Raw genomic sequence first — 12,446 nt, forward strand, 5'->3', positions numbered from 1 at the left:
TCCCTCTCCACTTTTAGACCCTTAGAGACAGAGTGAGACAGCGAGTCTCCTGATACTGGGGTGTGTTGTAGCAGAGAGACAGACACCACCCTGTACCAGACCCTATCATAGCTCCCCTTCTGTCAACCCATTATCTTTCTCCCCCATGCTCCTCTTCCCCTTTCTCCCCTTGCCTTCCTTTGGATGTTATCTCCAGCCGCGTATGCCCTAATACCCCAATTGTTGTACTGTAAAAACAATAATTAGCAATCCCAAATGAGACTGAGGGGCGAATTTAACAGCTTTCTTCTGATGTGTTACCCCCCCACCCTCTTTTTTCCTGTTTATCTCCCCTTCCCTTTTTCATAAGAGCAAAGAGATGTGGAGGGGCAGGTCGGGGGGGGGTTGGGGAAGGTATTGGCAAAGCCTCTTTAAACTCTCTGGTATTATGGAGGATTATTTTGTGCTGAGATCCTGGCTTGTGTGTCTTTTTTTTCCCCCTCCGATCCTTTCTCTTCCTGGTTGTGGCAGACACGCTAGGTAAACAGTTTGTGTCACACTTGATTGCGTTTGAGAAATTAAAAAACAGGAATGACAATAGACCGGGGCTGGGGATGAGGGCTGGGGGGACACTGACACCATAAGACCCTGGCTCTTCAGGGACCCCTGGTACGCCTATAACAGAGCGGCCCTCGCAGCCAAAACAATACAAGACCTCGTCCTTCAGAGAACACTCCTCGCTCCTAGAATATCTGCACTGGGCCATCTGCTCTGTTTCTCCCTCTTCCTCCTCCTCCTCTTCCTCCTCCTCTATGACTGCTTTTGGAGAGAAGGTGTGTTTGAATCCAGCTCTTTGAATCTTGAAGTGTTAACAAGCTAAATCCCTCAGCCAGAGTGTGTTTTCTAGACATATTCCTCTTGTGATTCAGGCTGTGTATATACACATTGGCAGTGCAACATCTGCCACAAAAAAAGTGTGCAAAAGTTATATTAAAACACAATGTTTACAGTGGAAAGAGGAAACATTTCTAGCTTATACTGTAGCTTTGTTTAAAACGTAGAGCGTGTGAAAACAGCTGAGCAGGGTATATCACTGAAATACGCATCTCTGTGTTAAGGATCAATGAAGCGCAGTTAGGATCCATCCCTATAGGGGGCAGTGTGATACTACAAAAGACACCATGTCCATACATCATGTTTTTATAGAGAACATGGAGAACTGGAACTACAGAAACCTTTTCTAGTTGCTCTTGACGTCAGCTTTAGATAGTAGCAGGCAGTTAAAGAAAGTTGGTTCATGTTAGGTTGAGGAGGCTACACACATTCAAGTAATGTTGCTCGTCAGATGTCAAGTGTGGTTTCAATGTTTAGCCATAGGTGCAATAGCCAAATTATGTTTCAATTCTAAATCAAGCTAAACAAGAACAGAAATGTAGATAAACCAGAAGTGTAATGTACATTTCATATGAAATGTAGATGTGATTACATAGCTTAACGTTAAACAATGCAAAAGCTGAATTCTAGCTGCACTACTCTAACATTAAAGTAAAAGCTAACTCTAAAGCTCAAACATATTATGTAAACTTCATGTCAAATCGTTCAGTTATCATCTTAATCTAATATTAAATCACAAACACAAAAGTGCTTAAACAAAAAATAAAATGAAAGCGTAATATCTTTCTTTCTCCAATACGCAGAAGACTTTCTACAAAATATTCATGATTAGAGAAAGCTATCTAAGTAGTCTCACTCACTGTATAGAAACTGTTAGCTAGCTGGTTGCAATGTAACAGACATAACAACACCATAAAATCATCATTCATGTCGTTTGAAGAATCTTTTGTATTATTCTGTGTAATCTAATCTGATTTAAAGATTCCAAACTTTATTTATTGTGTACTATTATATCATTTTTAAATAATATCCTTTATGGTCCCCGTTTGGACATGTGTTCGGTACTCCGTCCTGCACGCTGCAGAAGATAGAAGTTATACCTACTACATTTTTTTTTTAAACATTAACCTATTAACACATTACATATCCAAAGACACACATGCTGACAATGGTGACCTATTACACGACCCTGATGGCCAGCGTTTACATCAATCCATTTAACATCTCTATTGCCATATCCACATGGTTGATCGCTTTAACTTTTTTGAGGACAAAAATTGTAGAAACGCTTACTTATAAATGTAATAATTTGATACATATAAAACAGTATATCAGTAAGTATAAAACAATGCATATTAATACCTATTAAAACACCTAAAAGCACAAGAAGTAGGTAACAAAAGACAAAATCCAACGCTTAAGAGCACAATAGATACGACATTAGCGCCAGTACGGAAATGTCCCACTAGATGAAGTGAATCAAAAATGTCTTCCCATCCATATTTCCCAACATTTAAGTATTTCAAACCATTATGTTTCCACCTGAGGGACTCATTCACCGTTCCCTTTAGTCTTTACTTTGTGTGGAAGCATTTACTTGTGTCCGGCCAGAGCCACAGAGACTAGCTTAAAGCCAAACACTGACGCTAACCCATTTATCACCCTGGGCTTTTCTTGCCTCTGTTTGTGCTCTCCCCGTGTTACAATCAATCATGTTTAATTCAATAGGCCTCACTTTGCTAAATCAAATCTGGAGTTTTGGTTACGAGTTTATGTTTATCCGTGCAGCACATTTGCTCACGATTATTTGCATTTGACAATTTAGCAGGAGTGAACTTGAGACAGGTTCCACCCAAACTGTCACACGTGGTCGCGCCTCTGTCGAGGGACCAACCTGCAACCGGCCTGCCTGCAGCTCGCGGCCTCCCCTAATATATAATATGTTGTTACACTGTCACCACGAGGAGCACAGCCAACCCCGCGGAGACGCCACCGAAATTCATTAATCTAATTAAATATGTCGTATTGCCCAAATGAGACGGCGTATGGCTTTGCTGCAGGATAAGTGCAAAGTAAGGCTGGGTCCCACAAGAGTAGCAGGCAACCGACGCGCGCTAACGCTACTGCGCTTCATTACACTCTTAATTACCTATTGTTTCTAACTAGTTGGTGGCGTTTTAATGAGAATCTACAGGCAGTTAAATGTAATCTAAATTTTCTAATCTACTGGTCCATTACCAGGGAGTCAAAATGTTATTGGTTTTGTGAGTAATCAGACTTTTAAATGGTGCTGATATCACTCCCGGAGGGCAAGGAGTGGGTTTCGACTGTGTAATTGAATTCAGTTTTTTTCCCCCTCTTCTTCTTCCTTTTCTTTGTCGGGGAGCCAAGAGGAAGAGTTTTCTGTTGCGGCTGGTAGCTCAGGTCGAGGAGCAAGTCTTCGGTTCCGGTCCGATCACAAGGTTTTCCAGCTCACAGGTCACCATGGCGACCCCTTCAAGAAAACGTGAGCTGCAGAACTTGTTTATGTGGGCTGTGAATATGTGTGTGCATGCATTTTTGTGTGTGTTCTGGTGTGTTTGTGCCCCAGTCAGCCTCCGTACTCTGCTGTGCTGTCACCTGCAGCCAGATAAGCCAAAGGATTTATCACCCAGTGAATTGCCTTTGAGTGGTGGATAAAATGGCTCCAATACATTCTCATATGAAAACGCTGCGAGGTTAATGAGAGCCAAACTCACAGAGGGCTAAATCTATTAGGTTTTCATGGATGGAATCAATCAACATGCACCACACTGGCTGATTTGTCATATTGAAGCATTGCCCGTTTGAATTCCAAAACACAATCCTCCTCACGGAATGATTCACTTTGATTCTGATTGCCTCTTCATCAAGAAGATGACAGCTATGAACTAATTTTCTTTTCTATCATGTTACACACTTATTAGCTCCGGCTGTCCTTGGCAGATGACTGATCCTTTCCTTTTATAGAGCTACAGTTGGATTTTCCTCAGGTCTGTTCAAACAGTCACAATGTCCCTGTATTCTTTTTTTAAATCAAATGATTTCGTTTTCAGGATTTTCATTTGCATAAAGGATTAGCTGTGGTTTAATAAAATTATTTTAGAGATGTGCTTATGCACGTTCTTGCAGAAGGATTTTCCTGATACTGACAGTTGTTGCTTATATGGGTTTTATACCTTTACATCCCCACTGGTACAACGTTTAAAACAGAAGTTCAAAATATTGGGACATTTACTCACTTGCTTTGCTGCTTGAAATAAATAAACCATATTGGTATAAAAAAGACCACCAGCAGGTGTTAGCTTAGCTTAGCAAAAGGACTGAAAACAGAGAATCAGCTAACCTGGTTCTGTCCAAAAGAAACAAATTTCCTGACCAGCTATATGACCTAATGAACAGGTAATATGTTTTTTGTTTAATCCTCACAAAAGACAAAGTTTAAAAATGATTTTAAATAGTTTGGATGACGAGTATTTATTTGCAAATCCCAGTCTCAGATAGTCTAACGGGTAACGACAAAACACATTTATTTTGTTTATTAAACAAATAGTGTGACGACCCCTGCTTTACTCCTCCCTGTAGTTACCTTTAACGATGCTTCCTTATGTCATTGAAGGTAACACTGATTGCGAGCACCTGGTCGATGTGCCCCCGGGGTTAAAAGCCCCGATCCAGAATCGCTCTCCCTCTCTCCTTTGCTGGACATTTGGTGCCGCTACGTTTTGTTATTGTCTAGCTTGCGCTTGTGCTTACTTTAGTGCCTAGTAGGTCTGTTTTGAATTAAACAGCTAAGCCTGTATTTATTAATGTTCAGTTTTGAAAATAACACAGGTTTACAAGCTGGTCTCAAATAATAATGCTTGCGTAGTGGCCGTCGATTTATGATTCAAATGTACAAGGCACCCTGTAGCATCTGTACGAAATGCATCAGGCTTTGTAGTAACTTCAACATAAACCAATAATTGGATTCAGAGCTAAATAAAAAGTATTAAGAGCATGGAAGTCCACTGGTGGGTGGGGTGAAGGTGAATTGGTCAAACAAACACAGGACTTTTCCCTCAGAGGCAATAAGTCAGTAAACTCCATCTGACTGAGTAACATTGCGCGCGCCACGTGAAATAACGTCCGTAGCTTAACGAAACTACTTATTTTCAGCCAAACCATGATCTTATTCAAACCCTAAAAAGTAGTTTTGCTCACTAAACTTTACCACAACCTTTTCACAATGTTAACCATCGTTCAACAACATTAACTATACAAACCTTCCGCAAAACATGTATAACACATAAAGGCCAGGATGTGAACAGTAGGGTCGAGATCACGGTAGATTACACAGTGCTATCAACATCTGCTAGAAAGCCAATAAGTGGATTCACCAAAAATGTTGAAACCATTCTTATGGCAGAATAGATCTAAACAGATTATCTGACTAACTCAAAGGAATATTAGAACAATTGTGTTTGGATTGTACTGAGGCTTTTGTGTCTGCTGAGCCAGGAGGTTCATTATTGTTCAGTGTGCTGATACCACAGTTGATGAAGGATTTCCAGCAGCTGGATTTTCAGATCTTTCTTCAATAGCTCTTTTCAGATGGCACCACGTACAGTATCAGAGAGAGAGCTGGCGTCACTTTATTCTCTTTGTGTGCATGCTGTGATCCTCCACCAGAGGAAATGTCTAATCATTGCAGAAGGAAATAAAAAACAGAACAACGCATTTGTCTTGGCCAGCTCGTACCTTTCTCTCAGTGCGGTGATGGATGACAACCTTGGCGTTGAGTGTGTGTGTTTGTCTATCGCAGCGGTGCAAAGTGACCAGGGACAGGCGCCAACAGAAAAAGGCCCTGTCCCCCAACTAATGAGCAGCATTATTCAAATGGAGTCTTTGTTGTCAGTGCACTGCGCTGTAGTCCGCACACTGCTGTCGCCTCATGCAAAGCTTCCTCATTTTGATGTTCTATTTCCTTTTGAAATGCATGTGTGGAAATAAGACACCCTGAAACAGTTGGTTTGTGCAGATTTCCCTTATTGTACTGCAGGTGATCATACTGTATGATATTAGCATTCTCATATCAACGACCAAAGGAGATCTTTTGTTGCTCCGTATCGCCAGAGGATTCAGATGAAAGCTGTTTCATAGGAGGATTACCCTCTCTGCTGCCGATACATGATGTCAGCGCGGGATCAGACAGTAGGTGGGCACTGAGCAAAAAGGCACAAAAAAAGGCAGCCAAAACAAAATGTCAACAAATAGAGAAATATCACCCAGTTTGTCTATCACACTGTGGAGTCACATACAAAAATACAAATGAGGAGAAGAGCTATCAAGGCCTACGCCAACTGACAGGAGGAGCAGCGGTGAATAAAAGAGGAGGGGGAAAAGAGTCGAAAGATAAAAATCAGCCTTTAGGACAGGAGAAAAAAGAAGGCAGGGTGTTGGAGGATGCTCCTCCGACCGAGCCCATCTCCAGCTGTCACAAATCATTTCTGCTCGGGAAGTGAGGGGAGGCGAAATGTCAAAATATTTGAATAAATTCCACAGAAGCCTGTTGAGAGTGGGGCGGTGCGGTGAGAGGGGTATTGTTGGCGCAAATGGGGTGGAGAGGGGATGAGAGGGTTGGGGGAATAAAAAGGTGGGGTTGTGGGGGGTAGCAGAGGGGGTTTGCATGTAAAATAGCCTTCTCAAGCCCGAGGAGGAACAAGAGCTAAATGGAAATCAAAGGCTTGGACACTGCAGGGAATTTTCATTTTTAACCATTTTCTTCCTTTGGTTTAGATTGCTCATAATGACACTGACATACGCAAGTATGTTTTCTGGTTTTGTCATACCATATACTTGTTGACATTAAGCTGCAATATGTTGTTTTCACATCCTGTGTCATTGATTACAAATTTCTTTAAGAGCAAACATATATTTGATATAAGTCAATGTAATAAACACTGTGCTTCTTAATTCCTAAATTACTTTTTTAATAACCCTAAAACACCCCTTTTCTCAAAGTTGCATCTCCAGTTTTCTAATTAAACCTCTTTACACTGATATATAACTATACAGTATATCATAATGTGAATATATTCTGCCATATTTGTTTGCTGTCATATTTGTTTGCTGTCCTCTTCTCGATTTAACTCTGCAAAGGCACCCTCAGGCAACTGTGAAATGGGTAACAACACCTGGGACTGGGATTTTCATAACCATTAAAAGACGATCAAAGAGGACATTTGGACATATCAGTGATTGCATGTAGGATTGCCACAATCTAACTGTTTACAGAATAACTAAAAAGAAGACTATTTTAGTCGCTATTTAAGTTGCTAAACAAAGTGACCTTTTCATTGGAAGGATTCCTTCCCTTTTGTGGTCAATCAAAGCCTCTGTAAGCACCGATTATGATAAACCATGGTCACCAAAGTAAATATTGGACCCATTTTATTTACAAGCTACATGTCTTGTGAACATTTTGAATCTAAAATGGCATATTTTAGATGGACAAATCACGAGAAACATACAGTATATTTGCAGACGTTTTGCGAGAAAAAATGGCTTATGGGATTTTAGATTGTAGTTTCAACATCAATCACAGTTAGTCTTGGACATTTGGCTACACTGTGACTTTTTCCACTTGCGGTAATATATCTGTTTGTTTTTTTGCGATGCTTGGCTTTTTTCCCCTTTAGGCCTGATCTGAAGCCAACTTCATCATAAGTTGATGTTTAGTTTTGCTTAATTTCCCCCCTATCCTCCTATTAATATGTATCATGCAACGGGAAGAGTGAATTAAGGACAGGTTGTAGTGATAAAGGTCGGATGATGCTTGTTTGTTCAAAGTCTCTGAATGCATGTACTCTATCAGGCTGTTTGCATCTACTCACTTTGTTCAGATGATCCCCGGGGTGCATTAGAAGTTGCAGGGTCAGCGTCTCCTCTGTTTGCCTCTGAACTCACTAACACTGTATTTAATTATGCCTCTAATCAGCCACTAAACACACAATAAAATGAGACAATCTGTATCTGTTTACCTCCCTCTCAACTCTCTCACACACACACACACACTTTGCATATTTGCATGTATAACTGGTTAAAAAATAACATTTATCAGGGAGAAAGATCAAGGTCATGACTCCTCTTCACACCCGATTCCCTGAAACCAATTAAACTGTCGGTCGGTGAAGTTCAGTTGGAGGACACAGAGTGGAAAACAATAGCAGATGACAGCTTCTCTCCGCTATCTCTGGCTGCTCTTCTTGCAGCAGTAATTATATTTGCAGATTCTGTGTTTAAGACTAAGAAGCTGGAGAAGTTTTGCAATCAGTCAGATGAATTTGAAACGACCTGAGTGAAGACTCAAATGATGAAGAGATGTGATCTGCAATGGTGAATCAATGAAGTGAGCTTTATGAAACGCAAATGTTTTTAGTAATCCCCAAAGACCCCTTCGGCGTTTTTGTTTTTGTTTTCTCACGTCTCAGGGCTTCTTAATGTTAAAAAAACTATGAATGTGTCATACCCTCCTAACGGGAAGAAACTCAGCTAACTGACGATACAAACCATTTTTACCGAAACAAAAACACAAGTCTCACAAGTAGGGTCTAAATGAGCCCTGAGCGAAAACATGCTACCGCAGAGCACAGAACTCTAGCTATACCGATCGATATACTAATTGGATCTGCACAAACAAGCTTAGATAACATCCTGAGATTCCACAGATTATATAAATATAAATATCATCACTGAGCGATTAGAACTCGCGACAGGGGAAGCAAATACAGACAACACACAACTATAGCTTTAGGTAGCAAAACACGGAGATTTGCTCACCTTAGCTGTTATTCTGATCAAAAGTCATGTTCAATGGCATTAAAACGAGAAAAAAACGCAGCTGAAGTTTAATCCATAGGTTAATCCAATGTGTCTGTCACTTTGAAAAAATTATTGATAATCCATAATTCAATTTTTATGCAAAAATAGGAGAATAAATATTAGCTGCTAATGGTAGCAACCAGAGGTTAGCGCAGCTTCCGGTTTTGCAATGCATCACTCTCACTCCTTATTTGGTAACGTGTATGTGGAACTTTCCCACGATTCTATTGGCTCTAGCGGTTAAAAAGAGATGTCAATCATCGAAATCGACCAAGGGGGGCCAGAGATAGGTCAAATGACCCCAGAAGTGGGTTTTTTTGTGCTAAATCTCTATTTAAAGGTCAAATTTAACTTGTTTTGCATCAACCTTGATACAGGATACTTATTATATGTTATAGTTTGGGTTCCTTAAGCTTTTAGTCTACCATCCCATCATTCAAGGGTGGTTTTCACTATTAGTAATGTGTTTATTTTGGACGGACACAATAATTTAATTTTGTTTTACTATGTTCAATCTGAATTGACTTTAAAATTAAAATAAATCTATATTGATTCTGACTCTTCTACATCCAACTCACAAGTTTACCATTGCTTTGAGAAAAACGATTATTAATGTTCCCCATTTAGAAGTTTAGTTATGGTCATTTGTTCTTGGAACGTCATTTTCGAGCCTGAGACCTGTAAAACAGGCTCGGGGCTTAACAGGGGAAACATGAAGCATCTATTGACAGGTGTCAAACTCAATTTAATCGCGGGCCAAACCAGCATTAGGGCTGCACTCAAAGGGCCGGTTGTAACTTTAACACTATATAAAAATACATTATATAAATATATATATATAAAATAATGTAATATATTACATTATTGCCTCTGCATTGGATTATTATCAGATAGGGTAATAACTTCATAATTAACTATATCTGAAAGCAGGAGTCTGGGGCAAATAATGGCAAGTCTCTTCAGTGCGAATGTCACAAAATGATTTTTAAAAAAAAGCCACATTCTGGGAAAAAATAAGTTACATTTTGAAAAAAAATTCAAGTCAAATTCTAAGACAAAAAAAAGGCATATTTAGAAGAAAAAAATTCAAATTCTGAGAAAAAAGGCATATTTAGAAGAAAACAATTCAAATTCTGAGAAAAAAAAGTCTAATTTGAGATGCATTGTCGGACATGTCGTTTATGGGCAACGTGCTTCTGTAAATCATCATGTAACCGTATAATAAACATATAATATTCTTTGCAAGCTCTTGTGGGGCCCCAGAAAATTAAGTCACGGGCCGGATTTGGCCCCCGGGCCTTGAGTTTGACACCCCTGCTGTAGGGTCCTCGATCAAATGTAAAAATCCCTACCGCCTGTTATAAAGCATATATTTATTGTTCACAGGCCAACATATACACATCATTTGGTTTTAAAACTATTTATTATTCTGGTCAAAATGGTAATATAATTGTATTTTTATTTATTGCAGATAAATATTTTTTAGTACTTTAGGTCACATTTTATAACCTTTGAACTTAATAAGCTCTATTGTCACGGGGAGAGAAAAGTATTGTTTAATAGATCAGTACTTTATCCATAAATGTAACATTTATGTATAACTTTACGACGACTTAATATTTAAAGTGATTATACTGTAACTGTGTCAACAACAACTGTTACAAGTTACAGATGCCTGACATAGGAGGGGTGAAAATATAGAAGACATTTACATTTTCTATAGGTAGTCATATTTTCATAGACACAACTAGAAAGGCAATTGAAGAACGCAGATGTGACAAAGGTACAACCATCTTGTTATCTGCCCCAGTATTCAGATCTGCTCCAACCTTTAGTGGTTTCTTCCTTGACCCAAGCTACACCCTTCCACCAAGCTTCATGGCAATTGGACCTGTAGTGTTTCCATACTCCTGCTATCAGACAGACAAACAAACATAATACCTTGTTGAAGGTAACAAAGTATTTTAAGTAATGCCAGTACATCTTTACCTGAGAACAACGGCCAGCTCCACTTTCCGTTGTCAATCACATGCAACCCTCTCAGCCCCAGATACTTCACACTTTCACTGCCCTCACAGTTAGCACTGCTGACATTTCCAAATGCATAAAACATGTTGGACTCTCAGATATATTTAAATGTATGTGAATAATAAATGTCCTGCCACCTGGAAATCATGTTTATAATGGCACTGACCAGTCCACAGACCTGTCTGAGGTGAATTATGCAACTATAACTTTGGACGATTCACTTCTGAATCACAAGCTTCTACAACTACTCCAAAGTCCCACATTGCATTACCGCTGGGATCCATCTCCTTCGCCAGTGATGTGTGAGATATACAGTCTATGGTGATGTCATGTGTTTATCGCACTACCTATCGATAAATAACTTTTACATGCCACTGTTATTTTCATACTTTGGGAGTTTGCTAAAACTAGCTGTGCCAGTGTTGTTCGCAGACCAATGGTCATATAAGCAGAACAATAACAGGAAATGAAGTAAAAAAACTATCGACATTAGAAACACTAACACCATGAACCGATAATCTTTGTATAAGTAATTAAATGATGTGTGCTATGTGTCCTCATCCCAGAAAGGAGTTAGCATATTAGCATTTTCATTTTGGGTTAGATTCTGAAACAAGGTTACAAGATTTGCAAGTTTTCTTCTACAAAAAAAATACATCAGTAAACACCCCACTGGTGAAAGTCTGAAGCTTTTACGTGTTTGTAAGGCTTTCAGTTGCTATCAAGTGGCTAAATGAGACTTCTAAATGGCTTAACGCGGAACAAGAGTTGGCTTTTAGCTTAGCGTGGTGACGTAGAGTTTTACGACTGTCCTGTAGTTTGTTATACTTACTTACAGAAGTTGTTACTATCATATAGTGGAAAACTACATTTCCACTCAGGGATTAACAAACATTATCATTATATTAGATTTTGTTTTGCTTCTGCAAAACCCTTATTTCTGCAATAATTCAAAATCCAATGGGAAAATCCCATTGCTTTTAGTCGAGGGTGCCTTTGCGATGCTAACTAGATTTGACCTACAGTACAAAAGTATGTTGTAACTCCACCACTTTATATCGAAATACTTACGTTTTATTATTTTTCTTCCCATCATTGTTCAAAGTTGTGTGGCTTTTTAAAAATAATGAACGCATGCTCATTTATCCTAATGATCATCTCTGGTGTACACATCTTCCGATGGCCATACAGTACCTTCTGGCAGTAGGTGAGTCCCAGCCAGGAGCTCTGCAGCTAGACCCTTCTCATAAACTGGGACAATACATATGATGCACTGCCACATCCTACCTTTTTTTCTCTGGGGAAGTGCATTAAAGTAGGGAGGTTAGCTACAGTGCAAGGCTGCCTATCACTACCTCAATCTAAACTGAAATGGGCAGGCATTGCTGGATATTCTCAGAGCCAGATGAGACGTTTTTCCCATGTGGGCTGAGTGTGCTGCAGCTGGGAGAGAAGCACACGTACTGTACTCTTCTATAGAAGCAATAACCAGCTCCTCAGCCTCTATGCAAAAAGGAAGGAGAGCGGCAGCCTCGTTATTTTACTGGCTTCTGACAGCTGGGGCAAAGCAAAGGGACAAAAAGTGTGTGCCTGAATGTGTGTGTGACACAAAAGAAAAAAGACAGAGGGTGTGTATTTTTCTGTGTGTGTGCGTACACATGTAA

At 39.6% G+C, this 12,446-nt stretch overlaps 1 protein-coding gene across 1 annotated transcript in view; it reads left to right on the forward strand.

The window, feature by feature from the left end:
• Nucleotides 1-3,268: 3,268 nt before the first annotated feature.
• Nucleotides 3,269-12,446, forward strand: part of fbxl4 (F-box and leucine-rich repeat protein 4) — a 40,902-nt gene continuing 31,724 nt past the window's right edge. The window contains exon 1 of the mRNA XM_079694662.1: nucleotides 3,269-3,379. The gene's annotated coding sequence lies outside the window, so the exon portion shown is untranslated. The remainder of the gene's footprint in view (nucleotides 3,380-12,446) is intronic.

This window comes from Notothenia rossii (genome assembly GCF_949606895.1).
Source record: "Notothenia rossii genome assembly, chromosome: 7".
NCBI lineage: Eukaryota > Metazoa > Chordata > Actinopteri > Perciformes > Nototheniidae > Notothenia > Notothenia rossii.